This window comes from Primulina tabacum, chromosome 10, assembly GCF_025594145.1.
Source record: "Primulina tabacum isolate GXHZ01 chromosome 10, ASM2559414v2, whole genome shotgun sequence".
NCBI classification, from domain to species: domain Eukaryota; kingdom Viridiplantae; phylum Streptophyta; class Magnoliopsida; order Lamiales; family Gesneriaceae; genus Primulina; species Primulina tabacum.
Window position 1 is genome coordinate 38,589,728 of NC_134559.1, and position 22,804 is coordinate 38,612,531.

At 41.4% G+C, this 22,804-nt stretch overlaps 11 non-coding genes and 7 pseudogenes across 11 annotated transcripts; all 18 read left to right on the plus strand.

Moving 5' to 3' along the window:
* Positions 1-2,832: 2,832 nt before the first annotated feature.
* LOC142512802 (5S ribosomal RNA) lies at positions 2,833-2,948 on the plus strand (annotated as a pseudogene).
* Positions 2,949-5,785: 2,837 nt separating this feature from the next.
* Positions 5,786-5,899, plus strand: LOC142512821 (5S ribosomal RNA; annotated as a pseudogene).
* Positions 5,900-6,557: 658 nt separating this feature from the next.
* On the plus strand, positions 6,558-6,674 carry LOC142512348 (5S ribosomal RNA; annotated as a pseudogene).
* Positions 6,675-7,353: 679 nt separating this feature from the next.
* LOC142517345 (5S ribosomal RNA) lies at positions 7,354-7,472 on the plus strand. Its single transcript, XR_012813095.1, has one exon. It is a non-coding gene; the product is annotated as a 5S ribosomal RNA (ribosomal RNA).
* A 683-nt stretch (positions 7,473-8,155) lies between these two features.
* Positions 8,156-8,274, plus strand: LOC142517144 (5S ribosomal RNA). Its single transcript, XR_012812903.1, has one exon. It is a non-coding gene; the product is annotated as a 5S ribosomal RNA (ribosomal RNA).
* Positions 8,275-8,953: 679 nt separating this feature from the next.
* LOC142512532 (5S ribosomal RNA) lies at positions 8,954-9,076 on the plus strand (annotated as a pseudogene).
* Positions 9,077-9,723: 647 nt separating this feature from the next.
* Positions 9,724-9,842, plus strand: LOC142516036 (5S ribosomal RNA). Its single transcript, XR_012811851.1, has one exon. It is a non-coding gene; the product is annotated as a 5S ribosomal RNA (ribosomal RNA).
* A 680-nt stretch (positions 9,843-10,522) lies between these two features.
* On the plus strand, positions 10,523-10,640 carry LOC142511725 (5S ribosomal RNA; annotated as a pseudogene).
* A 676-nt stretch (positions 10,641-11,316) lies between these two features.
* LOC142506366 (5S ribosomal RNA) lies at positions 11,317-11,435 on the plus strand. Its single transcript, XR_012804660.1, has one exon. It is a non-coding gene; the product is annotated as a 5S ribosomal RNA (ribosomal RNA).
* A 1,434-nt stretch (positions 11,436-12,869) lies between these two features.
* LOC142510035 (5S ribosomal RNA) lies at positions 12,870-12,989 on the plus strand. The gene has a single exon (XR_012808175.1). It is a non-coding gene; the product is annotated as a 5S ribosomal RNA (ribosomal RNA).
* Positions 12,990-15,302: 2,313 nt separating this feature from the next.
* On the plus strand, positions 15,303-15,421 carry LOC142514720 (5S ribosomal RNA). The gene has a single exon (XR_012810601.1). It is a non-coding gene; the product is annotated as a 5S ribosomal RNA (ribosomal RNA).
* A 681-nt stretch (positions 15,422-16,102) lies between these two features.
* LOC142514163 (5S ribosomal RNA) lies at positions 16,103-16,221 on the plus strand. The gene has a single exon (XR_012810071.1). It is a non-coding gene; the product is annotated as a 5S ribosomal RNA (ribosomal RNA).
* Positions 16,222-16,881: 660 nt separating this feature from the next.
* Positions 16,882-16,999, plus strand: LOC142510410 (5S ribosomal RNA). Its single transcript, XR_012808521.1, has one exon. It is a non-coding gene; the product is annotated as a 5S ribosomal RNA (ribosomal RNA).
* A 682-nt stretch (positions 17,000-17,681) lies between these two features.
* Positions 17,682-17,800, plus strand: LOC142513506 (5S ribosomal RNA). The gene has a single exon (XR_012809449.1). It is a non-coding gene; the product is annotated as a 5S ribosomal RNA (ribosomal RNA).
* A 921-nt stretch (positions 17,801-18,721) lies between these two features.
* LOC142506501 (5S ribosomal RNA) lies at positions 18,722-18,840 on the plus strand. Its single transcript, XR_012804790.1, has one exon. It is a non-coding gene; the product is annotated as a 5S ribosomal RNA (ribosomal RNA).
* A 674-nt stretch (positions 18,841-19,514) lies between these two features.
* On the plus strand, positions 19,515-19,633 carry LOC142511782 (5S ribosomal RNA; annotated as a pseudogene).
* A 684-nt stretch (positions 19,634-20,317) lies between these two features.
* Positions 20,318-20,436, plus strand: LOC142511451 (5S ribosomal RNA; annotated as a pseudogene).
* A 679-nt stretch (positions 20,437-21,115) lies between these two features.
* On the plus strand, positions 21,116-21,234 carry LOC142516029 (5S ribosomal RNA). The gene has a single exon (XR_012811844.1). It is a non-coding gene; the product is annotated as a 5S ribosomal RNA (ribosomal RNA).
* Positions 21,235-22,804: the final 1,570 nt, after the last annotated feature.

Below are 22,804 nucleotides of genomic sequence, written 5' to 3' on the forward strand. Positions count from 1 at the left end.
TATTCATCATCAATGCAACTATCTCCGAGTTCAGTCCTCTGATGAACTGATCTGCTACAGCTTCATCATTCCCAATTACCTGAGGAGAAAAACGCCGTAGAGTAGAGAATTTCGCAACATATTCTTCAATATTCAGTTGGCCTTGTCTCAAATTCTCAAATTCTGCTTTCTTGTCCTCTCGGTACGAAACTGAGAAAAATCTTCGATAAAATTCAGTTCTGAATATTTCCCACGAAATCACTGTACCTCTCTATTCTAGCATTTTTTACTTGTAATCCACCAACTCCTGGCAGTCTCTCGTAACTGGTGGAATATCAGTTTAATTCTCTGCTCATCTGAATAATCAAGTAAATCAAACAGTATTTCTATGTCATCGAACCAGTTCTCACAATCTTCAGACGTCTCGGTACCACTCAGAATCGACAGCTGAAATAACTGAAATTCTTTCAACTGTATTTCTATCTGAGTTTCTGATACATCTATTTGTTCAGTCGAAGTACTACCCATTTCTGGAATTCTCCGTGGAGGGATATCTGCTTATCAAAACATTAGTACTCAAATACTACAAATCTGTTCCGATCTTTCTCTAATCATCTTACTGCTGATCATGAATCAGATCTGATTCATACTCAATAATACATAATACCAACTCAAATCAGATAATCAGGTAACCATGTATTTCAAAGCAGTAAAACCTAATCTCATGCTAGCATTCACATGCAAGGAAAGAAAACTCAATCTACCTCGCTCATTCTCTTCTATCTCAATCTAAAAGATCTATCGCTCTGATACCACCTGTTGTGGGGACCCGGACGCTAATCATCTTCTTAATCATCTTTGGGATTTAATTATCAATTAAGATAAACAGGGTCTAAAAATTTTTCTTTTTTTAAAATGTAAGTGCGGAACGTAATGGAATTAACTAATATACATCTCAGTATAAAAGTATAATAATGTACAAAAATTATTCAAACTAGTCTAAGGTTTAACTACTAAATTTCAAGTATTAAACCAAGTCTACATCCAAGTCCGGAATTACCACTCTAATCTCGATCTCTCATCATCCTCTTGACCCTGATCCTGTCCCACCTGTTGTCATGCACACATACAAACAAGACAACAGCCGGATACTCCGGTGAGAATAAATCCCAGTATAAATAATGTATACATGCAGTTAACTGAATTAACATAAAAGCATGAATTATATCTTATCACATGTAGCATAGTCAATAACATGTATCAATACCAATCTGTAAATAAAACATGAATCGTAATCTACGAAACATAAATCAATACGGATCTGTAAATCAAGTTCTAGTCTCGATATCTAAGACTCGACTCATCTCTTATTCTAATCTAGGGATCCCGATCTAATTTAGACTTTGGTATGCTGTATCGAATGTCTACAATAGACGTCGATCTACATCTAAGCTCATCGATACACCGTAAGTCTAGAGTCTACGCGGTTCTGACAAAGCCTCGGCGATTCTGCCCTAGCTAGGCTGATCTGCCCTAGACTCAAACTCTGGCTCTACTATAATTCAATAGACTAAACATATCAATCTGATAATATGCAAATATCAATGCAATAAGGTAAAGTATGTGATTTTGGGAAACTCAAGTCAAACCTAACTCGAGTTGTGCAATCCCGAATCAACATTTATTTATACCTTTATCTTCTCGATCCGACGAAGACGAAGTCTCGTATTCCAATCTGTCCATAACCAGTCTGGCGATGACAATCGCATAAATACAATATCAGTATATAAATCAATTCAAGACTTGTTCTGATCAATACTCAAACCAATACATAATCTGATCCATATCTGAACAAGGCACAATCTAATTCATATCAACGATATCACGATACAATCGAAATCATTACTGAATCTGATCAATCTAAATCAATACTGAATCTAATCAATATCAATCTACTGATGTTTCGACGGCATAACAATACAGTCACGATAACCCCGTCTATCTCAACATCACAGATATAATACAAGAATTCATAACCAGTATCAGTACAACTCATAATCTGAATAATAACACAATTCTTGTATAGAATCTCAACTAAATCAACTCTGAAATTCATAACAATTTCATAAACAGTCTATTCTTTAATCTGACTTCGATTCTATGATGTCTAACATGTCAAGAACATCATATATGAATTCCATTTAATTCTGACAACATCATAATTTCAGAACATGTCTAAACGTAACAAAACTTACGTCCAGTTGTAGCCTGCGTTGATTGGAACACAGTACTGAAGTCGGATTCAAAAACAGACGGACGGATTTTTCATAAATCTCGATCAAAAGCAGAAGCTGCTTCTTCCGTTCCTTTCTTTCTTTTTCCTTCTGAGGATTACCGTTTGTATGTTTATATATATATATACATACATATTTCGTGCATGCAAGGAAAGCGGCTCACTCCTTCATAAAACACGTCTCGCGCATATGCGCGACCCCAATCGGCGCATATGCGCGAGACACTCGGTCTCCGCGCATATCCTGTACATCGCCTCGCGCATATGCGCGACTCATCTCCGCGCATATGCGCGAGACCCTCTGGAGTCACTCGCATAGGCTTCGCGCATATGCGCGACATCTTCCGCGCATATGCGCGAGGTCTTCTGCCTGTTTGGCGCATGTGCGCGCATCCGGTCGCGCATGTGCGCCGTTGCTGCTGTCCTCGCACTTCCATTTTCACACGCTATCTCATTTCGTGTCTCGGTTAGGCCTTTCGTAATTATCTCGATTAAAAATCAATAATCGTATTAATTATTGCCAAATTATTTCAGATTAATCTCATATTACGGTAATCAAATTCTCGGGCCTTACAACTAATGCACCGGATCCCATCAGAACTCCGAAGTTAAGCGTGCTTGGGCGAAAGCAGTACTAGGATGGGTGACCCCTTGGGAAGTCCTCGTGTTGCATCTCTTTTCGTGTTTTTCTATTTTGATTACTTGTTGACAGACGATTTTCGGCTCAAATCATCTGAATCTTGATCGGGACCAGATAAGACATGTGAAATCAACGTAGCTCGGGCACTGCCGGATTTGGACAAAATTGTAGCCTAATTGATTGTAAACGGGCAAACGAATGAGACTCATTACTCTGCAATGAGCTGGCGAGATTTTAACCAAATTCCTTCTCTTAGACCCTCTAACTTGCGATTTTCCGCTTCTGTTAAGCTTCTGTTTCCTCGAGAAATCCGTTTAGAAAGTTCGAAATTTGATTCCGGTTCCATTTTATCGTATCCCATTCATAATAATAGCTTTACATTCGCTATTTTCTTCTTCTTATTTTTTTCCTATTTTCTGGAACATTTAGAGATTTTTGTTGTCATGAGCCGGTTCTGTGCGGAAGGGTATGACATAAATTACTCCGGACACGGTTAATTCATTAAAAAAAATAATCCATAATTTACGTAAACGGTCGCGACACGAAAACTTCCCAGGGAGGTCACCCATCCTAGCTCTGCCATCGCGCCAGAACGCTTAACTTCATGGTTCTGATTGGGCGAGAGCAGTGCCTCGTGTTTTCCATCGCCGCCCGCTCCACACGTACTCAAGGGATATAAGAATAAACATCCCACTCAATGTCGGGTGCGATCATACCATCACTAATGCTTCGTAAGCGCGGACGCTGCTCACGTGGTGCCACGTCCGCGCGACGGAATAATTAGCGACGGAATATATATAAAACCATCGCTCAAATTGAATCAGCGATGGTTTATAAACTGTCGCTAAAATGGAATCAGCGACGGTTTAATATATGTCGCGAAAAATAGAATCAGCGACGGTTTCGAAACCGACGTTAGTTTGAGCAACGGTTTAAAAACCGTCGTTATTCCTAAATTTTGGTTATTTTATTAAGGGTGAGGACATGATAATAACCACCTATGGGACACCAACTATTGCACTTTAGGTTTTGTTTTTTTTTTTAATATCAACATACACTTTTATTAATTTTTTTTCAACAATTCAAATATATATTTAGTCTCTCCATAATTTATTAACGGCCGCAGATAATTGTATTAACAGCGTGCACATGTACGCAGCGGATAATCTTGAACTTTCAACGGTTTGCATCTTTGCAGCATGCAATGTTCGCTGCGGAAAAAGAATTGCGCGATGCGAAAAACCATTTTTGTTGTAGTGAACACAGAGAAAAAAACAGACAAAAATTCATCACGAAATAAGTTTTTTCAAGAATCTCTACTATTCAAAAAAGATTCGTGAGATAAAAATTCGTGAGAGCCGTTTCACAAGAGACCTACTCAAAAATTTCTGTTTAAATCTTAAATTTAACAAGAATTATTATTTGTTTAATAAATTTAATTCACGATCTTCCAGTCAAAATAGTAATGAAATTTTATCAAGAAAATATTTTTTAAATAATCGTTTAATTTTATATATATTGGACAAGAGTAAATATTCCCGAAAAAACTTATTTCGTGATGAATTTTTGTCTGTTTTTTTCTCTGTCTTCACTACAACAAAAATGGTTTTTCGCAGCGCGCAAATTCTTTTTCCGTAGCGAACATTGCATGCTGCAAAGATGCAAAACCGTTGAAAGTTTAAGATTATCCGTGGCGTACATGTGCACGCTGTTTATACTATTATCTGCGGCTGTTAATGAATACTAGTTTCTCTGCACAGGCGATGCGTGTGTGTACAGTCTTTTTATTATTATCGATGGAATAAGTGAAATTTGGATAAATTATGGAGAAACTAATTGATATTTGAATTGTTGAAAAAAAATAAAAAATAAAGTATGTGTTGAAATTTAAAAAAAAACAAAAAACTAAAAGTAAAATATTAGTGTCCTATAGGTGTTATTATCATGTACTACCTTAATAAAATAACAAAAATTAGGAATAGCATGGACGCTGCTCCACGTGGGCAGGGTCCGCGCTTACGAAGCATGGACAGCTGCTCCACGTGGGCAACGTCCGCGCTTCGTAAGCGCGGATTGAGGTATATTTGCATACTCTTTTTTTTACATTATAATTGAAATTAATTTTAAAATTTAAATTATTTTTTAAAAAAAAACCCCAGTACTAGGATGGGTGACCCCCTGGGAAGTCCTCGTGTTGCACCCTTTTTCGTGTTTTTCTATTTTTGATTACTTGTTGACAGACGATTTTCGGCTCAATCATCTGATCTCGATCGAACCAGATAAGACATGTGAAATCAACGTAGCTCGGGCACTGCCGATTTTGATAAAATTTTAGGCTAATTTTATTGTAAACGGGAAAAAGAACGAGACTCTTACTGCCGCAATGAGCTGGCGAGATTTAAGCCGAATTCCTTCTCTAAGACCCTCTAATTTTCGATTTTTTCGCTTCTGTTAAGTTTCCGTTTCCTCCAGAAATGCGTTTAGGAAGTCCGAAAATTCGATACCAGTTCATTTTATCGTATCCCAGGCATAATAATAGCTTTACATCACTATTTTCTTCTTTTTTTTTCTATTTCTAGGGGAACATTTAGCGATTTTTTTATTGGTAGTGAGCCGGTTCTGTGCGGAAGGTATGACGCAGATTACTCCGGAGATGGTAACTAATTAAAAACATTATTTGACTTTTTTAGCTATAATTTACTTAAAAGGTCGCGACACCGAGGACATCCCATGGAGGTCACCCATCCTAGCTCGCCATCGCGTCAGAACGCTCTTACTTCATGGTTCTGATGGAGAGCAGTGCCGCGTGTTGTCCATCGCCGCCGCGCCACACGTACTCGAGGGATATAAGAATAAACATCCCACTCAATGTCGGGTGCGATCATACTAGCACTAATGCACCGATCCATCAGAACTCCGAAGTTAAGCGTGCTTGGGCGAGAGCATACTAGGATGGGGACCCCTGATAAGTCCTCGTGTTGCACCCCTTTTCGTGTTTCTATTTTTTGATTGACAGACGATTTTCGGCTCAAATCATCTGAATCTCGATCGAGACAAGATAAGACATTTGAAATCAACGTAGCTCGGGCACTGCCGGATTTGGACAAAATTGAAGCCTAATTTGATTGTAAACGGCAACGAACGAGACTCATTACTCCGCAAGAGCTGGCGAGATTTTAGCCGAATTATTTCTCTAAGACCCTCTAATTTGCGATTTTCCGCTTCAGTTAAGCTTCTGTTTCCTCGAAATCCGTTTGGAAGTTCGAAATTCGATTCCGGTTCCATTTTATCGTATCCCAGGCATAATAATAGCTTTACATTCACTATTTTCTTCTTCTTTTTTTTTCTATTTTCTGGGAACATTTAGCGATTTTTATTGTAGTGAGCCGGTTCTGTGCGGAAGGGTATGACGCAGATTACTCCGAGATGGTTAACTCATTAAAAACAATTATTTTGACTTTTTAGCTATAATTTACGTAAAGGTCGCGACACGAGGACATCCCATGGAGGTCACCCATCCTAGCTCTGCCATCGCGCCTGAACGCTAACTTCATGGTTCTAATTGGGCGAGAGCAGTCCGCGTGTTGTCCATCGCCGCACGCGCCACACGTACTCGAGGGATTTAAGAATATCCCACTCAATGTCGGGTGCAATCATACCAGCACTAATGCACCGGATCCCATCAGAACTCCGAAGTTAAGCGTTCTTGGCGAGAGCCTACTAGGACTGGTGACCTCCTGGTAAGTACTCGTGTTGCACCCCTTTTCGTGTTTTTCTATTTTTGATTACTTGACAGACATTTTCGGCTCAAATCATCTAATCTCGATCGGGACAAGATAAGTCATGTGAAATCAACGTAGCTCGGGCACTGCCGGATTTAAACAAAATTTAGGCTAATTTGATTGATGTAGGGTAAACGAACGAGACTAATTACTCCGCAATGAGCTGGTGAGATTTTAGCCGAATTCCTTCTCTATGACCCTCTAATTTGCGATTTTTCACTTCTGTTAAGCTTCTGTTTCCTCCAGAAATACGTTTAGGAAGTCCGAAATTCGATTCTGGTTCCATTTTATCGTTTAACAGGCATAATAATAGCTTTACATTCGCTATTTTCTTCTTCTTATTTTTTTTTTCTATTTTCAGGGAACATTTAACGACTTTTGTTGTCGTGAGTCGGTTCTGTGCGGAAGGGTATGGCGCAGATTACTCTGGAGACAGTTAACTCGTTAAAAACAATTATTTTGAATATTTTAGCTATAATTTACGTAAACGGTCGCGACACGAGAACTTCCCAGGGAAGTCACCCATCCTAGCTCTGCCATCGCGCCAGAACGCCTAACATCATGGTTTTGATTGGACGAGAGCAGTGCCGCGTGTTGTCCATCGCCGCCCGCGCCACACGTACTCGAGAGATATAAGAATAAAAATCCCACTCAATGTCGGGTGCGATCATACCAGCACTAATGCACCAGATCCCATCAGAACTCCGAAGTGAAGCGTGCTTGGTCGAGAGCAGTACTAGGATGGGTGACCCCCTAGTAAGTCCTCGTGTTGCACCCCTTTTCATGTTTTTCTATTTTTTATTACTTTTTGATAGACGATTTTCGTCTTAAATCATCTGAATCTCGATCGGGACCAGATAATTCATGTGAAATCAATGTAGCTCGGGCACTGCCGGATTTGGACAAAATTGTAGGTTAATATGATTGTAAATGGGCAAACGAACGAGACTCAATACCCCGCAATGATCTGACGAGATTTTAGCCGAATTCATTCTCTAAGACCCTCTAATTTGCGATTTTTCGATTCTGTTAAGCTTCTGTTTCCTCGAGAAATCCGTTTAAGAAGTCCGAAATTCGATTCTGGTTCCATTTTATCGTATCTCAGGCATAATAATAGATTTACATTCGCTAATTTCTTTTTCTTATTTTTTTTCTATTTTCTGAGAACATTTAGCGATTTTTGTTGTCGTGAGCCGGTTCTGTGCGGAAGGGTATGACGTAGATTACTCCGGAGACGGTTAACTCATTAAAAACAATTATTTCGACTGTTTTATCCATAATTTACGTAAACAGTCGCGACACGAGGACTTCCCAGGGAGGTCACCCATCCTAGCTCTGCCATCGCGCCAGAACGCTTAACTTCATAGTTCTGATTGGGCGAGAGCAGTGCAGCTTGTTGTCCATCGCCGCCCGCGCCACATGTACTCGAGGGATATAAGAATAAACATCCCACTCAATGTCGGGTGCGATCATACTAGCACTAATAAACCGAATCCCATCAGAACTCCGAAGTTAAGCATGCTTAGGCGAGATCAGTACTAGGATGGGTGACCCCCTGAGAAGTCCTCGTGTTGCACCCCTTTTCGTGTTTTTCAATTTTTGATTACTTGTTGACAGACAATTTTCGGCTCAAATAATCTGAATCTCGATCGGGACCAGATAAGACATGTGGAATCAACGTAGCTCGGGCACTTCCGGAGTTAGACAAAATTGTAGCCTAATTTGATTGTAAACGGGCAACCGAACGAGACTCATTACTCCGCAAGGAGCTGGCGAGATTTTAGCCGAATTATTTCTCTAAGACCCTCTAATATGCGATTTTCCGCTTCAGTTAAGCTTCTGTTTCTCGAGAAATCCGCTTAGGAAGTTCGAAATTCGATTCCGGTTCCATTTTATCGTATCCCAGGCATAATAGCTTTACATTCTATTTTCTTCTTTTTTTTTTTTCTATTTTCTGGGAACATTTAGCGATTTTTATTGTAGTGAGCCAGTTCTGTGCGGAAAGGTAGATGCAGATTACTCCGGAGATGGTTAAACTCATTAAAAAACAATTATTTTGACTTTTTTTAGCTATAATTTACGTAAAGGATCGCGACACTAGGAGGACATCCATGGAGGTCACCCATCCTAGCTCTGCCATCGCGCCTGAACGCTTAACTTCATGGTTCTAATTGGGCGAGAGCAGTGCGCGTGTTGTCCATCGCCGCACAGTGCCACACGTACTCGAGGGATTTAAGAATAATATACCCACTCATGGTCGGGGGCAATCATACCAGCACTAATGCACCGGTTCCTATCAGAACTCCGAAGTTAAGCGTGCTTGGGCGAGAGGCCAGTACTAGCATGGGTGAACCCCTGGTAAACTTCCTCGTGTTGCACCCTTTTCGTGTTTTTTTAATTTTTGATTACTTTTTGACAGACGATTTTCGGCTCAAATCATCTGAATCTCGATCGGGACCAGATAAGTCATGTGAAATCAACGTCGCTCAGGCACTGCCGGATTTGGACAAAATTGTAGGCTAATTTGATTTTAAACGGGCAAACGAACGAGACTCATTACTCCGCAATGACTGGCGAGATTTTAGCCGAATTCTTTCCTAAGACCCTCTAATTTGCGATTTTCCTCTTATTTTAAGCTTCCGTTTCCTCGAGAAATCCGTTTAGAAAGTCCGAAATTCGATTCCGGTTCTATTTTATCGTATCTCAGGCATAATAATAGCTTTACATTCGCTATTTTTTCTTTTTATTTTTTTTCAATTTTCTGGGAACATTTAGCGATTTTTGTTGTCGTGAGCCGGTTCTGTGCGGAAGGGCATTAAAAACAATTATTCCAACTGTTTTAGCTATAATTTACGTAAACAGTCGCGACACGAGGAATTCCAAGGAGGTCACCCATCCTAGCTCTGCCATCGTGCCAGAACGCTTAACTTCTTGGTTCTGATTGGGAGAGAACAGTGCCGCGTGTTGTCCATCGCCGCCCGCGCCACACGTACTCGAGGGATATAAGAATAAACATACCACTCAATGTCGGGTGCGATCATACCAGCACTAAAGCACCGGATCCCATCAGAACTCCGAAGTTAAGCGTGCTTGGGCGAGAGCAGTACTAGGAAGGGTGACCCCATGGAAAGTCCTTGTGTTACACCTCGTTTCGTGTTTTTCTATTTTTGATTACTTGTTGACAGACGATTTTCGGCTCAAATCATCTGAATCTTGATCGGGACCAGATAAGACATGTGAAATCAACGTAGCTCGGTAACTGCCGGATTTAGAAAAAATTGTAGGCTAATTCCATTGTAAACGGGCAAACGAACGAGTCTCATTATTCCGCAATGAGCTGGCGAGATTTTAGCCGAATTCCTTCTCTAAGACCCTCTAATTTGCGATTTTTTCCGCTTCTGTTAAGCTTCTGTTTCCTCGAAAAATCCGCTTAGGAAGTCCAAATTCGATTCCGATCCATTTTATCGTATCACAGGCAAATAATTTCTTTACATTCGCAATTTTCTTCTTATTATTTTTTTCCTATTTTCTGGGAACATTTAGCGATTTGTGTTGTCGTGAGCCGGTTCTGTGCGGAAGAGTATGACGCAGATTACTCCTGAGACGTTAACTCAATAAAAACAATTATTTCGACTGTTTTGGCTATAATTTACGTAAACGGTCGCGACACGAGGACTTCCCAGGGAGGACACCTATCCTAGATCTGCCATCGCGCCAGAACGCTTAACTTCATGGTTCTGATTGGGAGAGAGCAGTGCCGCGTGATGTCCATCGCCGCCCGCGCCACATATACTCGAGGGATATAAGATTAACATCCCACTCATAGTCGGGTTCGATCATACCAGCACTAATGCACAGAATCCCATCAGAACATCGAAGTTAAGCGTGCTTGGGCGAGAGCAGTACTAGGATGGTGACCCACTGGGAAGTCCTCGTGTTGCAGCCATTTTAGTAATGTTTTTCTATTTTTGATTATTTGTTGACAGACAATTTTTGGCTCAAATCATTGAATCTCGATCAATACCAGATAAGACATGTAAAATCACGTAGCTCGGGCACTGCCGTATTTTGACAAAATTGTAGCCTAATTTGATTGTAAACGGGCAAACGAACGAGACTCATTACTTCGCAATGAGCTGGCCAGATTTTAGCCGAATACCTTCTCTAAGACCCTCTAATTTGCGATTTTTCGCTTCTGTTAACCTTCCGTTTCCTCGAGAAATCCGCTTAGGAAGTCCTAAATTCGATTCCGATTCCATTTTCGTATCCCAGGCATAATGATAGCTTTACATTCTCATTTTCTTCTTCTTATTTTTTTTCTATTTTCTTGGAACATTTAGCGATTTTTGAGGTCGTGAGCCGTTCTGTGCGGAAGGGTATGACGCAGATTACTCCGGAGACAGTTAACTCATTAAAAACAATTATTTCGATTGTTTTATCCATAATTTACGTAAAGGGTCGCGACACGAAACTTCCCAGGGAGGTCACCCATCCTGCTCTACCATGCGCCATAACGCTTAACTTCATGGTTCTGAATGGGCGAGAGCAGTGCCGTGTGTTGTCCATCGCCGCCCGCTCGACACGTTATCGAGGGATATAAGAATGAACATCCCACTCAATGTCGGTGCGATCATACCAGCACTAATGCACTGGATCCCATCAGAACTCAGAAGTTAAGCGTGCTTGGGCGAGAGCAGTATTAGGATGGGTGACCCCCTGGGAAGTACTCGTATTGCGCCCCTTTTCATGATTTTCTATTTTGATTACTTGTTGACAGACGATTTTCGGCTTAAATCATCTGAATCTTGATCGTGACCAGATAAGACATGTGAAACCAACGTAGCTTGGGCACTGCCGGATTTGGACAAAATTGAAGCCTAATTTGATTGTAACGGGCAAACGAACGAGACTCATTACTCCGCAGTGAGCTGGCGAGATTTTAGCCGAATTCCTTCTTTAAGACCCTCTAATTTGCGATTTTTCGCTTCTGTTAAGCTTCCGTTTCCTCGAGAAGTCCACTTAGAAAGTCCAAATTCGATTCCGGTCTATTTTATCATATCACAGGCATAATAATAGCTTTACATTTGCTATTTCTTCTTCTTATTTTTTTTTCCATTTTCTGGGAACATTTAGCGATTTTTGTTGTCGTGAGCCGGTTCTGTGCGGAAGGGTATGACGCAGATTACGCCGGAGACGGTTAACTCATTAAAAAAATTATTTCAATTGTTTTATCCATAATTTACGTAAAGGTCGCGACGCGAGGACTTCCCGGGGAAGTCACCCATCCTAGCTCTGTCATCGCGCCAGAACTCTTAACTTCATGGTTCTGATTGGGCGAGAGCAGTACTGCGTATTGTCTATCGCCGCCCGCTCCACACGTACTCGAGGGATATAAGAATAAACATCTCATTGAATGTCGGGTGCGATCATACCAGCACTAATGCACCGGATTCCATCAGAACTCCGAAGTTAAGCGTGCGACCCCCTGGGAAGTCCTCCTTTTCGTGTTTTTCTATTATTGATTACTTTTTGGCTGACGATTTTCAACTCAAATCGTCTGAATCACGATCGAGAGCAGATAAGACATGTGAAATCAACGTAGCTCGGGCACTGCCGGATTTGGACAAAATTGAAGCCTAATTTGATTGTAAACGGCAAACGAACGAGACTCATTGCTCCGCAATGAGCTGACGAGATTTTAGCCGAATTCCTTCTTTAAGACCCTCTAATTTGCGATTTTCCGCTTCTGTTAAGCTTCCGTTTCCTCGAGAAATCCGCTTAGGAAGTACAAATTCGATTCCGGTCCATTTTATCGTATCACAGGCATAATAGCTTTACATTCGCTATTTTCTTCTTCTTATTTTTTTTCCATTTTCTGGGAACATTTAGCGATTTTTGTTGTCGTGAGCCGGTTCTTGCGGAAAGGTATCACGCAGATTACGCCGGATACGGTTAACTCATTAAAAACAATTATTTCATTTGTTTTAACCATAATTTACGTAAATGGTCGCGACACGAAGACTTCCCAGGGAAGTCACCCATGCTAGCTCTGCCATCGCGCCAGAACGCTTCACTTCATGGTTCTGATTGGGCGAGAGCAGTGCTGCGTGTTGTCCATCGCCGCTCGCTCCACACGTACTCGAGGGATATAAGAATAAACATCTCATTGAATGTCGGGTGCGATCATACCAGCACTAATGCACCGGATTCCATCAGAACTCCGAAGTTAAGCGTGCTTGGGCGAGAGCAGTACTAGGATAGGTGACCCCCTGGGAAGTCCTCCTTTTCGTGTTTTTCTATTTTTGATTACTTTTTGGCAGACGATTTTCAACTCAAATCGTCTGAATCACGATCGAGAGCAGATAAGACATGTGAAATCAACGTAGCTCGGGCACTGCCGGATTTGGATAAAATTGTAGCCTAATTTGATTGTAATCGGGTAAAGAACGAGACTCGTTACTCCGCAATGAGCTGGCGAGATTTTATCCGAATTCTTTCTCTAATACCCTCTAATTTGCGATTTTCCGCTTCTGTTAAGCTTCCGTTTTCTCGAGAAATCCGCTTAGGAAGTCCGAAATTTGATTCCGGTTCCATTTTATCGTTTCCCAAGCATAATAATAAATTTACATTCGCTATTGTTTTTCCGATTTTTTTTCTATTTTCTGGGAACATTTAGCGATTTTTTTTGTCGTGTGCCGGTTCTGTACGGAAGGGTATGACGCAGATTACTCCGGAGACGGTTAACTCATTAAAAACAATTATTTCGACAGTTTTATCCATAATTTACGTAAACGGTCGCGACACGAGGACTTCCCTGGTCATGGATCGTTAGGATGGTCCAGCATGGGCCGAGGCCTTTGTTGGTTCAGCATAATGGCCCGTGATCGTTACAAAAAAAGGCGCCTTTTTTGTAACGGTCATGGGCCATTAGGCTGAACTAACCAAGGCCTCGGCCCTACCCACGCACCACTACTGGTCATGGGTCGTTAGGATGGTCCAACATGGGCATCGGCCCATGCCCATGCACCGTCACTCATAGAATATCTCACCCCTGGTAAGTGGTTTCTTTCGCCTTCCCCAACACTTGAACCCAGCACCTCCAGACTTAAGTACCTAGATTCCTAAGTGTTGGTACCAGTTGAGAATTTAGTCTTTTTATATTATTTTAGCCCTTATGAACCACGACTCGACCCCGTGAACTATTTTTCAATTTTCCCAAGTTTTAAAAACCCTAATGACCCAAAATCTTCGACCCCGAGCCATCTCTTGATTTTCACGAGTTACCCCCGAACCATGTTGATCCAAAACTTGACCAACATCCTAAAGTACCTACTGGACCCAAAGATCCAACGGAAAACACCCAAAACCAAAAAACGAGCCCCATACTCCTCTACCATAAGCTGGCCGAGAAATCCTTGTTGGACAAGGACTCTTGATCAAGCTTCCCTGCCCCTACCAACGAACCCAGCCACCGAACCCACCTGTTGTGCACCCCCTAAGGACCCAGGCCCCCAGGACCACGCCCACCAGCCTGCAACAAGCCCAGAACCCAGCACGCAATCCCCTTGATTCTCGGGTGGGAGTCATAGCTTGCCAGGACTCCTTCCCAGCCCTTGATCGCGAGTCCTAGCATGGCTAGGACTCTCTCCCTAACTCACCCACGACCTTGGCTAACCCTGGAACTAGCCAACCAAGCCCTAGACCCTGCAACCATAAAACTGAACCCCTTTGCTCCATGACAGCAAGTTGCTGCACAGCTTGTGTTCTATTGCATGTGTGGTGTTAAGGTGATTATCTAGGACTCTAAATCCCGTGCAAAATCGTGCCTAAACATAACCTATATCATGGCAGCCCGTATATACATGTAAACGACAAAAGTTTGAATCAAAATCATGCTTGGAATTTCATGGATTGCATAAAAACGAAAATAATTCAAAGTGTCACTTGTTTCCCAAAATTTTCATGCATAAAAATATAATATGATTTCATGATGGTTTTAAGGGAAGAATAGGTGTTCGTATGCGTAATTTACGCACGAAAAATCATTGACGATGAAGAAGAACGGAGCAAGAACCTTGGCTAAGACTTTCCTTTGGCAATGCTCGAAAGTTTGCCTCAATTTTTAAGCATGTGTAGGCCGTGTAATCTAGGTATTTTCAGAAGAGTGGCCGTGTGCTTTTGAAAGAATCGTTGGGTTATGGGAAAGGTTTACATATTATATACTTAATTAAACACTAACAAGGCTTTAGGCCTATTAAGCCCCTAATTAAGCCCATTAGTCTTTAATTAGAATTAAATAAAATATTAGTAAAGTTTTGGTAAAAATAGTTTGGGAATTAAATAGCCGATTTGCCAAAAAGTTCGTATTTTTTTATTGAAAAACCAACAGCGATAAAATTTACGTCCCGGCGTATAAAATCAACATGCAAGTATCGAAATTTAAGGGACCAAAATGAAATATTTCGAAAGATTGGGGACCTAAGGGCAATTTACGAACGTTAAAGGGCTGAATCAGAATTTTCGAAATAATATAAGGATTTATTGTTGTCCATCGCCGCCCGAGCCACACGTACTCGAGGATATAAGAATAAACATCCCACTCAATGTCGGGTGCGATCATACCAGCACTAATGCATCGGATCCCATCAGAACTCGGAAGTTAAGCGTGCTTGGGCGAGAGCAGTACTAGGATGGGTGACCCCCCGGGAAATCCTCGTGTTGCACCCTTTTTCGTGTTTTTCTATTTTTGATTACTTGTTCACAGATAATTTTCGGCTCAAATCATCTGAATCTGGATCAGGACCAGATAAGACCTGTGAAATCAACGTAGCTCGGGCACTGCCGGATTTGGACAAAATTGTAGGCTAATTCGATTGTAAACGAGAAAATGAACGAGACTCATTACTCCGCAATGAGCTGGCGAGATTTTATCCGAATTCCTTCTCTAAGACCCTCTAATTTGCGATTTTCCGCTTCTGTTAAGCTTCCTTTCCTCGAGAAATCTGTTTAGGAAGTCCGAAATTCGATTCCGGTTCAATTTTATCGTAACCCAGGCAAAATAATAGCTTTACATTCGCTATTTTCTTCTTCTTATTTTTTTTTCTATTTTCTAGGAACATTTTGCGATTTTTTTTGTCGAGAACCGGTTTTGTGCGGAAGGATATGACGAAGATTACACCGGAGACGGTTAACTGATTAAAAACAATTATTTTGACTGTTTTAGCTATAATTTATGTGAACGGTCGCGACATGAGGACTTCCCAGGGAGGTCACCCATCCTAGCTCTGCCATAGCGCCAGAACGCTTAACTTCATGGTTCTGATTGGGCGAGAGCAGTGACGCGTGTTTCCATCGTCCGCCTGTTCCAAATACTCGAGGAATATAAGAATAAACATCCCACTCAATGTCGGGTGCGATCATACCAGCACTAATGCACCGGATCCCATCAGAACTCCGTAGTTAAGCGTGCTTAGGCGAGAGCTGTACTAGGATGGGTGACCCCTTGGGAAGTCCTCGTGTTGCACCCTTTTTCTATTTTTTATACTTGTTGACAGACGATTTTTGGCTCAAAGCATCTGAACCACGATCGGGACTAGATAAGACATGTGAAATCAACGAAGCTCGGGCACTGCCGGATTTGGACAAAATTTTAGCCTAATTGGATTGTAAACGGGCAAATGAACGAGACTCATTACTCCGCAATGAGCTGGAGAGATTTTAGCCGAATTCCTTCTCTAAGACCCTCTAATTTGCGATTTTCCGGTTCCGTTAAGCTTCCGTTTCCTCGAGAAATCCGTTTAGGAAGACCGAAATTCGATTCCGGTTCCATTTTATCGTATCCCAGGCATAATAATAGCTTTACATTCGCTATTTTCTTCTTCTTATTTTTTTTCTATTTTCTGGGAACATTTTTCTATTTTTATTGTCTTGAGCAGGTCGGAAGGGTAACGCATATTACTCCGGACGGTTAACTCATTAAAAACAATTATTTCGACTGTTTTAGCTATAATTTACGTAAACGGTCGAGACACAGGACTTCACAGGGATGTCACCCATCCTAGCTCTGCCATCGCGCCTGAACGCTTAACTTCATGGTTCTGAATGGGCGAGAGCAGTGCCGCGTGTTGTCCATCGCAGCCCGCTCCACACGTACTCAAGGTATAAGAATAAACATCCCACTCAATGTCGGGTGCGATCATACCATCATTAATGCACCGATCCCGTCAGAACTCCGAAGTTAAGCGTGCTTGGCCGAGAGCAGTACTAGTATGGGTGACCCCCTGGGAAGTCCTCGTGTTGCACCCTTTTCGTGTTTTCTTTTTTTGATTACATGTTGACAGACAATTTTCGTCTCAAATCATCTGAATCTCGATCGGGACCAGATAAGACATATGAAATCAACGTAGCTCGGGCACTGCCGAATTTGGACAAAATTATAGCCTAATTTGATTGTAAACAGGCAAACAAACGAGACTCATTGCTCCGCAATGAGCTGGCGAGATTTTAGCCAAATTCCTTCTCTAAGCCCCTTTAATTTGCGATTTTCCGCTTCTGTTAAGCTTCCGTTTCCTCGAGAAATCCGTTTAGGAAGTCCAAAATTCGATTCCGGTTCCATTTTATCGTATCCCAGTCATAATAATAGCTTTCCATTCGCTATTTTTTCTTCTTATTTTTTTTTCTATTTTCTGGGAACATTTTGCTATTTTTATTGTCTTGAGCAGGGTCTGTGCGGAAGGGTATAACGCATATTACTCCGGAGGACGGTTAACTCATTAAAAACAATTATTTCGACTGTTTTATCCATAGTTTACGTAAACGATCGCAACACGAGTACTTCCCTGGGAGGTCACCCATCTTAGCTCTGCCATCGCGCCAGATCGCTTAACTTCATGGTTTTGATTGGGCGAGAGCAGTGCCGCGTGTTGTCCATCGCCGCCCGCGCCGCACGTACTCGAGGGATATAAGAATAAACATCCCACTCAATGTCAGGTGCGATCATACCAGCACTAATGCACCGGATCCCATCAGAACTCCGAAGTTAAGCGTGCTTGGGCGAGAACAGTACTAGGATGGATGACCCCTTGGGAAGTCCTCGTGTTGCACCCCTTTTCGTGTTTTTCTATTTTAGATTATTTGTTGACAGACGATTTTCGACTCAAATCATCTGAATCTCGATCGGGACCAGATAAGACATGTGAAATCAACGTAGCTCGGGCACTGTCGGATTTGGACAAAATTGTAGCCTAATTTGATTGTAAACGGGCAAACAAACGAGACTCATTACTCCGCAATGAGCTGGCGAGAATTTAGCCGAATTCCTTCTCCAAGACACTCTAATTTGCGATTTTACGCTTCTGTTAAGCTTCCGTTTACTCGAAAAATCCGTTTAGGAAGTCCGAAATTCGATTTCGGTTCTATTTTATCGTATCCCAGGCATAATAATAGCTTTACATTCGCTATTTCTTCTTCTTATTTTTCTTTTCTATTTCCTGGAACATTTAGCGATTTTTTTTTGTCGTGAGCCGGTTTTGTGTGGAAGGGTATGACGCAGATTACACCAGAGACGGTTGACTCATTAAAAACAATTATTTCGACAGTTTTAGCTATATTTCCTCGAGAAATCCGCTTAGGAAGTTCTAAATTCGATTCCAGTTTCATTTATCATATTCAGGCATAATAATAGCTTTACATTTGCTATTTCTTCTTCTTATTTTTTTTTCTATTTTCTGGGAACATTTAGCGATTTTTGTTGTCTTGAACAGGTTCTGTGCGGAAGGGTATGACTCATATTATTCCGGAGACGGTTAACTCAGTAAAAATAATTATTTCGACTGTTTTATCCATAATTTACGTAAACGGTCGCGACACATGGACTTCCCAGGGAGGTCACCCATCCTAGCTCTGCCATCGCGCCAGAACGCTTTACTTCATGGTTCTGATTGGGCGAGAGCAGTGCCGCGTTTTGTCCATCGCCGCCCGCTCCACAAGTACTCGAGGGATATAAGAATAAACATCCCACTCAATGTCGGGTGCGATCATACCAGCACTAATGCACCGGATCCCATCAGAACTTCGAAGTTAAGCCCGCTTGGGCGAGAGCAGTACTAGGATGGGTGACCCCCTTGGAAGTCCTCGTGTTGCACACCTTTTCGTGTTTTTCTATTTTTGATTACTTGTTGACAGACGATTTTCGCTCAAATCATCTGAATCTTGATCGGGACCAGATAAGACATGTGAAATCAACGTAGCTCGGGCACTGCCGGATTTGAACAAAATTGTAGGCTAATTTGATTGTAAACGGGCAAACGACGTGACTCATTACTCCACAATGAGCTCGCGAGATTTTAGCCGAATTCTTTCTCTAAGACCCTCTAATTTGTGATTTTCCGCTTCTGTTAAGCTTCCGTTTTCTCAAGAAATCCGCTTAGAATGTCCGAAATTCGATTCCAGTTCATTTTATCGTATCCCAGCATAATAATAGCTTAACATTCGCTATTTTATTCTTCATTTTTTTTTCTATTTTTCTGGGAACATTTAGCGATTTTTTGTCTTGAGCAGGTTCTGTGCGGAAGGGTGTGACGCATATTACGGCGGAGATGGTTAACTCATTAAAAACAATTATTTCGATTGTTTTATCCATAATTACGTAAAGGGTTGCGACACGAGGACTTCCCAGGGAGGTCACCTATCCTAGCTCTGCCATCGCGCCAGAACGCTTAACTTCAGGTTCTGATTGGGCGAGAGCAGTGCAGCGTGTTGTCCATCGCCGCCCGCTCCACTCGTACTCGAGGGATATAAGAATAAACACCCACTCAATGTCGGGTGTTATCATACCTGCACTTATGCACCGGTTCCTATCAGAACTTCAAAGTTAAGCGTGCTTGGGCGAGAGCAGTACTATGATGGGTGAACCCCTGGAAAGTCCTCGTGTTGCACCCCTTTTCGTGTTTTTCAATTTTTGATTACTTGTTGACAGACGATTTTCGGCTCAAATCGTCTGAATCGCGATGGAGAGCAGATAAGACATGTGAAATCAACGTAGCTCGGCACTGCCAGATTTGGACAAAATTGTAGCCTAATTTGATTGTAATCAGGCAAACGAACGAGACTCGTTACTCCGCAATGAGCTGACGAGATTTTAGCCGAATTACTTCTCTAAGACCCTCTAATTTGCGATTTTCCGCTTCGGTTAAGCTTCCGTTTCCTCGAGAAATCCGCTTAGGAAGTCCGAAATTCGATTCCGTTCTATTTTATCGTATCTCAGGCATAAAGAGCTTTACATTCGCTATTTTCTTCTTCTATTTTTTTTTTTCTATTTTCTGGGAACATTTCGTGATTTTTGTTGCCGTGAGCCGGTTCTGTGCGGAATGGTATGACGCAGATTACTCCGGAGACGGTTAACTCATTAAAAAACAATTATTTCGACTGTTTTTAGCCATAATTTACATAAACAATCGCACACGAGGACTTCCCGGGAGGTCACCCAGCCTAGTCATCTGCCATCACGCCAGAACGCTTAACTTCATGGTTTCTGATTGGGCGAGAGCAGTGCCCGGTGTTGTCCATCGCCTCCCGTTCCACACGTATTCGAGGTAAATAAGAATAAATATCCCAATTAATGTCGTGTGCGATCATACCAGCACTAATGCACTGGATCCCATCAGAACTTTGAAGTTAAACGTGCTTGGACGAAAGCAATACTAGGATGGGTGACCTTCTGGGAAGTCCTTGTGTTGAACTCTTTTTCGTGTTTTTCTATTTTTGATTACTTGTTGGCAGACGATTTTGAGCTCAAACCATCTGAATCTCGATCGGGAGCAGATAAGACATGTGAAATCAACGTAGCTCTGGCACTGCCTGATTTTGACAAAAGTGTAGCCTAATTTGATTGTAAACGGGCAAACGAACGAGACTCGTTACTCTGCAATGAGCTGGTGAGATTTTAGCCGAATTCCTTCTCCAAGACCCTCTAATTTGCGATTTTACGCTTCTGTTAAGCTTCCGTTTCCTTGAAAATCCTTTAGGAGTCCGAAATTCGATTACGGTTCTATTTATAGTATCCCAGGCATAATAATAGCTTTACATTCGCTATTTTCTTCTTCTTAATTTTCTTTTCTATTTCAAGGGAACATTTAGCGATTTTTTTTGTCGTAAACCGGTTTTGGGCGGAAGGTATGACGCAGATTACACCAGAGACGGTTAACTCATTAAAAAAATTATTTCGACAGTTTTAGATATAATTTACGTAAACGGTCGAGACACGAGGACTTCACAGTGAGGTCACCCATCTTAGCTCTTCCATCGCGCCAGAACGCTTAACTTCATGGTTCTGATTGGGCGAGAGCACTGCCGCGTGTTGTCCATCGCCGCCCGCTCCACACGTACTCAAACGATATAAGAATAAACATCCCACTCAATGTCGGGTGTGATCATACCAGCACTAATGCACCGGATCCCATCAGAACTCCGAAGTTAAGCGTGCTTGGCCGAGAGCTGTACTAGTATGGGTGACCCCCTTGGAAGTCCTCGTGTTGCACCCCTTTTCGTGTTTTTCTATTTTTGATTACTTGTTGACAAACGATTTTCGGCTCAAATCATCTAAATCTCGATCGGGACAAGATAAGTCATGTGAAATCAACGTAGCTCGGGCACTGCCGGATTTAAACAAAATTGTAGGCTAATTTGATTGTAAACGGGTAAACGAACGAGACTAATTACTCCGCAATGAGCTGGTGAGATTTTAGCCGAATTCCTTCTCTAAGACCCTCTAATTTGCGATTTTTCGCTTTTGTTAAGCTTCCGTTTCCTCGAAAAATCCGCTTAGGAAGTCCGAAATTGGATTCCGATTCCATTTTATCGTATCGCAGGCATAATAATAACTTTACATTCGCTAATTTTTTTCCTATTTTTTTTTTCTATTTTCTGGGAACATTTAGCGATTTTTTTTGTCGTGAGCCGGTTCTGTGCGGAAGGGTATGACGCAGATTACTCCGGAGACGGTTAACTCATTAAAAACAATTATTTCATCAGTTTTAGCTATAATTTACGTAAACGGTCGCGACACGAGAACTTTCCAGGGAGGTCACCCATCCTAGCTCTTCCATCGCGCCAGAACGCTTAACTTCTTGGTTCTGATTGGGCGAGAGTAGTGCCGCGTGTAACGTCTCGAAAATCGAAAAGTCCACGTAAACCACATGCATGCAAATTATTAAATTCTTCCGTATTTCATTAAATTATTTTAAAGCATAAAATGTATTTTTATTAAATTGTGTTTAATTATTTTTATGCATTTTATGCATAATTCATGCATGGTAGAATTTATTCCATACATTTTATAAGTTCATGCATTAAGGTTTTTAAGTTGCATTTCGCTCTTGAACGAGGATCAGAGACCGGAGAATTTTCAAGAAAATTATTTTTATTACACGATTAAGTTCTATTAATTAATACAATGTTTTAAAGGTGTTTTCAAGATTGAGATTTTGGGTATTTTTATCTGCAGAATTTTATTTTATACCCGTAAGCAAATTTTATCGAATCAGGAGACTTTTTGAGGGTTCGGTTATATTTTCAAAAATTTTTCATCACGAAATATTTTTCGGGAGTGTGTTTGGACTTAATGAGACTAGTTTTAAGCTTGTTGGGCTTAAAATTCTTTTTAAATCTTTAATTAGAAACTTATGGCCTATATATTTTAATTAACTACATATAAATCCCTATGGACCCACTACACTAACATTACCTCCCATCATCCGACCCCTCACTCCCATCTCAACATTTTCATAGAAATCCCAGCAGCTGAAAGCACGGCCATTTCCATTCAAGGCGTAAGAAAATTCTCCGACTTGATTTCGACGCTCGTTCTTCGGTTTTCTTGCGAAATATTTTCACCAGGCACGCTTTATATCATTCTCTGCATCATACACGTTTTATATACTGAGTTTGGTGTTCATGCATGAAAAGTTTCGATCCAAGCTTGTCTATGGAAGATCTTTGTTTTCTTGTGTTTATTGCATTCTTTTTGTTTCAAGTCCTCACAATTTCTTGAATTGTGCAAGGAGGCTGCCGTTTTGTTGATGCTAAGGGACCGTTTAGAGCAGGTTAGTGGAT